Raw genomic sequence first — 6,000 nt, forward strand, 5'->3', positions numbered from 1 at the left:
TTTTTATCTTAATGTCAGTTTTATACAGTAGAACCTCCATATAAGAATACTCTGCAAGAAATAAACTTTATATATGAATTAATTAAAACTTTTGGTCCCAACTTGGCTTAATCTTTGTAAAAATCACCTTTATATAAGAGTAACCTCTCCATAAGAATATTTTCTAAAGTCTCGAGGAAATTCTTATATAAATGCCCTATTGTACACAATCTCCCTGCCTCTCTTGTTCTTCTCATTTTTCTTTTCAATTTCCAATCATTCGTTCAATCTAATTCCTCATAGAGATTGAACTGGGTCTTAATTGTGATTGGTAAATGGAAAATTATGCAAATATTATATTAAAGAGAAAAAACTGTGGTTTGATTTTAAAAATGATGAAAGTCCAGTAACACGAATAGCCTAAATTTTTATATCCTCAATTGAGATTCAGAAGACATCCCCATCTTCTCCGTCTTCCTCACTGTCAACCGCAATGTTTTCTTGAAAAAGTAAAGTTCTGAAAATATGCCATATGCTCAGAATCATAGAAAACTAGTTCAAATAGACGAGTAAACTATTATCTTGGGGGAAATTGACGAGTGTCAAATAATTAAAACATACAATTATACCCCCACTACAAAAATGATTTTTCTAAAATTGTTTTTTCTTCCAAAAATCAGTTTCACTTGTAAACATGAAGTAAACCTCGATCTTTCTTATCTTCTACCATCTTCACCACCAAAAAAGACTAAGCACTGATATTAAAATCAACATTTTCTTCCTCCACTGTTATCTACACCACCAATATCATCTCCACCACTACAAACACAAGCATCACCATCGGCAACATGTATGTAAGCAAACAACATCATCTTCGTCAACCACCATCATTAACACCACCGTCGACTTTATCATCTTTCTCCATCACTTTTATTGACATTATTACCGTCAACAATAGATTTTCTAAGCTCTACGAATAGAATCAGTGTTTTGCATCAAATGAATTTCACAAGATGGATTAATGAAGAAAATACACAAAATTTGTAAGTTTCCAAACCCTAATTGTCTTTAAATTATATTTGATTTGAAATTGGTTTTATCATAGTTGAGAATTTGATGCGCATGTACACATAGATTTTGGATTTGTTTATAAATGTGAAACGTGAGTGTGATGCTTTAGTTTTCTTTTTGATGTATTTGTACACATACTAGCTTGCATTAAGTGTGAAATTGTTTAGATATTAGTTTAGATACTGATGCAATTGACCACATCCTTGTTTACGTTTTTTTGAATTTTTTTCATCTTAATGTAAAACTTTGATGCATTTTTTGGTTTCATCATGAGTTGCCACTAGAAGAAACTTGTTTTATCATGAGTTTCCACTGAATGAAACTGGTTTCATCATGTGTTTTCCATTGGATCAAACCTATGTACATCCTATTATTAGCTACATACTCTCATGAAAGATGTTGCCTTAAAAATTTTGATCTTATGTGACTAATTGAATCTTAAGCATCAGTTCAATTCCGAATTTTTTTTAGTCCCGTTATGAAAACAAGTTAGTTTTTAATTTTTTACTTTGAAGCTAGTGTATAGTCTAATGGATTCTGGATCATCATATGTTACCCATAGATAAAACTGGTTTCTTCCGTTGTTGTTATTAGATGAAACTGGTTATATCTTACTGGATTTTTCTGGATCATCACATGTTACCACTGGTGGCCTAGATAGTTTTATCACGAAGTTTTGTTATTGTACTTTTGTTAATATATAAATACAAATTAAACCAAGACTTGGTTTTGCAGTCCTGACTCTGGATATTTCTTTACTATATGAAATGGTGATGACTAATGGTTACGCCTTCGAAAACAAAGATGACCACAAGACAAGTAGACCTTGTATACTACATACTCAATGATAAAAGTAGTAGTTGGAAGTTGAACGAAAACTAACATGTCGTCTCATTAGGTTGTTTCGCATTAAGCGGTTGCTGCAAAAAATCTATTGATATAGTTTAAGTTGTTAATTTGTTTGTAAAACTATATCTTTCCAGACATTTATGACCTAAGTTTATCGACGAATGTATATATTTTAGATGTTGGTCAATAAATATGAAAAATATCTACTTAAGTTATCTTACGCTCTAATTTGTTAATAATTTCATATAATCTTGTCAGAATATGAAGGATGAAACCAGATACACCCCAAAGAAAAAAATAATTTTTTGTCACGATATGCATGATGAAACTTGTTTTTGTTAGAGTGTGATGGATGAATTCAGTTTCATCATGGACACAATCTGTGTTTTGTCAGAATACGGTGGATGAAACCAAATCTAAAATATGGTGTACTTGCACTCATTCAAAGTTGAGCCATAATAGTGAAGAGCATCTACAAACTATTTTACTTAATAACTACATTTCACTCCCAACATCATCATCTAACAAGGAAGACAGTTAACCTTGTTAAGAATCTGGATTCATTCTTACCAGGTTAAGAATCCTATTATTCGTTTCTAGATCTGGTTCAGATAAATAGCTAACTTGTTTCGCATTATCTGTTGAACCTTATGTGATTTCCGTTTCAAAAAGCAAGGGAAAATTAAGGGAAACAATGTAAGCTAAGAGGGAGATCTCTACAATAAGCACAAGAACAGGTGGGCCTGAATTTACACCTTGACTCAAAAATTATGGGATACATCTTGGGAGGTTGCTTTTTGAATTCTAAAACTCGAAAAGGTAGTTTGGGTAATTGCCTGTTTGGATACCAAATGTAGAATGCTTCTGCTTCTCCGAAAGCACAAGTCGACCGGAAGTAAAATGTTTTAGTTCACAAAAAGTTAATTTTTTTTGCTTTCAGAAGTCATTCTGAAGTTGTGTATCCAAACTAACTTTTGACTTTTATGCTTCCAAAAGTCAAAAGAAACTTCTAGAATGATTCCAAACTAGTTATAAACAATTTCTAAATAATTTTTAAAAACAAAAATGTTAATATTTTGTGCGGCAAAAGAAAGAATTCTTCTGACTTCTGGGCTTGATTTCTGCTTCTAAAGAAGCATTTCTACTTCTTGGTATCCAGACATGATCTCGGGTCTTTGAAACATATAACTTTATATCACTTATCTTCATGTTGCTTTAATTCCTTTGATGAATGAGATTTAATTAAGCGAAATATTTTTTTTGATTAAATGAGTATCTATTCAAAGTTATAAGTCTTATAGCATGTATGGATACTACTTTAGCACGTTTGGATACACATCCAGAAGTTTCTTTTTGACTTCTGGAGGCAAAAAAGTCAAAAGTTAGCTTGGCTAAACAATTTCATAATGATTTCCAGAAGCAGAAAAGTTTACTTTTTCTGAAGTAAAATGTTTCTGCATTTGATTTCTGCTTCTCACTTCTACTTCTGGAGATGCAAATTCTATATTTCTAGAAGTAAAAAAGCGGAATTCATTTAGGAACAATTTCAAAATAACTTCAAGTAGAAGTAAAATATTAACATTTTTGTGAAGCAAGTTGTTTCTCTTCTTACTTGTAGAAACACTTCTATTTCTCGGGTTGATTTATGGTTTCGGAGTAACAAAAGCGTTTTTCCTTTTGCAGCAGCAAAGAACCTCTATTTTTGGGATTGATTTGTGATTCTGGAGCAAGAAATATGAATTTTCTCACAAGCTCCCATCAAAACTATCTTCTGATTACGTGTCACCGAACCGCACTAATTAGCACAGCCACAGCGTACAATTAATTCATAATAATTGATACACATGAGTCCTAAGTAATTGACGCATCAAAATCTCTCTGAAAGTCTTAAACAGTGTTTCAAAAGAAAAAAAAAAAAAAACAGCTTCTCTACTCTTCCGTCATGGAAGAGTAATTTCTCTAGGCTAACCTTTGGGTGATTAATGGGTCATGAGCTATGAGGGAAGGATTTGAAGGTTTCTAATTGAAAAAGTGGTGATGAATTTTTAGATCGTAGGTCTTTCATCTTTTTCATTTTTTGCTCATTTTTATTCTTCCCTTCAATCCCGGTATGAGTACAAGCTGTGGTTTCCATTTGACACAGGTATTTCATGGGATTGTTTCCTCTTATTTTCTTGATTTTGTTTGAATCTCTCTTCCCCTTCTCTAGGTTGATGGGGTATCGTTGTATTAGGTACAAAATCAACAGGGGATCTGAGTTTCCTTCTTTCATGTCTCTTTTTTATTCATTTTTGACTTGCCCTGCTTAGTCGCTTAGAGCAACTGCAGTGGTGCGATCAAAACCAAAGATCAAAGATCAAAAAAAAGACCAAAATTTGGGTTTAGTCCGTGTTGTGACGCAACGGTACATGATTAAAATTTCATTAGGCGGACTTTAAAAGTCCGCCCCATTTTTTTTTTTGTAAAATTTCATCAGGCGGACTTTAAAAGTCCGCCCCATTTTTTGTAAATTTCATCAGGCGGACTTTAAAAGTCCGTCCCATTAAAATTTCATCAGGCGGACTTTAAAAGTCCGCCCCATTCTTTGTAACTTTCATCAGGCGGACTTTAAAAGTCCGCCTCATTCTTTTTTTTTTATTATTTAATTAAAATTTCATCGGGCGTAATTTAAATCTCCGCCCGTTAACAAGCGTACTTTAAATTTACGCCCAGCAACAAGCGTACTTTAAATTTACGCCCGACTATATTAGAATTTGGAATTTGGTCGCGACCATATTTGGTCTGGAATTTGATCTTTGGTTGGGATTTGATCTTTACTCCGTCCCACTGTGTTACGATCTCATCCCAAATTTTTGGTTATACTCGCCCACTGTGGATGCTCTTAGTGATCATTAGCTTTTGCTCCCCCTTAAAGGTTGTTGTCGGCATGGTACAATTGCATAAAAACAACGGGGTTTGCAAAATGTTTAATTCTACCTTTGAACTGATATCATTAAGCTTGCCTTTACTTTTTCTATTATGTGTGTCCCTGAATTTGATCGGTTTTTGCATCCTATTAATGATAGGATATGTGGAATTTAATCTTGCTTTCCATTTTCTCTTTACTGAAATCCCAATGATGATTGGGTCTGGATTTTTTTCTTTGTTGCCTATTTGAAGTTTGGTAAAAGTCCCGAACCGTTGCTTTTGTGTTATTGAGCTCTCCTGCATCCTCTCTAGAATTTTAATTTCTAAAAGCTTATTATTGGTAGCAACATTTAGGTCATAATTTCCGTTTCCTCTAAAATCCTTTTCTAAAGATTAACTCTCTGTCTTAAAACGGTTTAAATTTAGCTTGGTCCAAAAATAAAAAAATAAAAAAATTTGGTATAGTGAAGACTAAGGTCTCTTATGTTCTGTTCTCTCCATGTTCCGGGAGCGGTTAGTATTCTAAAATTAAGTAGCTCTTAGCTATTTGTCCCTATTCAGGTGTATGTGCACCTGTCCGTGTTAAAATTCATGACCTTTCTGTTTGATATGTTTTATGAATCAAGTGTATGTGCACTTTGATTTAAAGGTATCAACTTTAAACTTCAAGTTTCAAATTAAAATTTCTGTTTTCATAGTTCATAAATGGGATGGGCCTTATATTTCAAAGGAGGCAGAGTTTGTTTCTGTAAAGAACTTCTCTTAAATCCGTTACTGGTGAAAAATATAGAGTTAATGTGGTATCTTTTTATTAAAATCTTTTTTATAAAGGTCTTTGGTCTACTAAGAGCAACTGCAGTGGACGACTAAACCCAAATTTTTAGTCGAGTGGGCTGGCGTAGTGGGACGGATCATCGATCAAAATTTGATCAAAGAGTAAAATCCAGACCAAATTTGGTCGGCGATCAAGACCAAACCCAAATATAGTCGGGCGTTTATATAATGTCCGCCTACATTACGGGCGTTGATATAATCTCGGCCTTTCATCGCGCGTTGGTATACATAACGCCTCTCTTTAGGCGTTCATATAATGTACGCCCCACTCCCAAAAGTTTTCCAAATCTTTCTTTGGGGCGTTATCTTTATCAACGCCCCACTTTTTTTTTTTTTTTTTTTTTTTTTTTTTCCCCCCCC

This window comes from Papaver somniferum, chromosome 10, assembly GCF_003573695.1.
Source record: "Papaver somniferum cultivar HN1 chromosome 10, ASM357369v1, whole genome shotgun sequence".
NCBI lineage: Eukaryota > Viridiplantae > Streptophyta > Magnoliopsida > Ranunculales > Papaveraceae > Papaver > Papaver somniferum.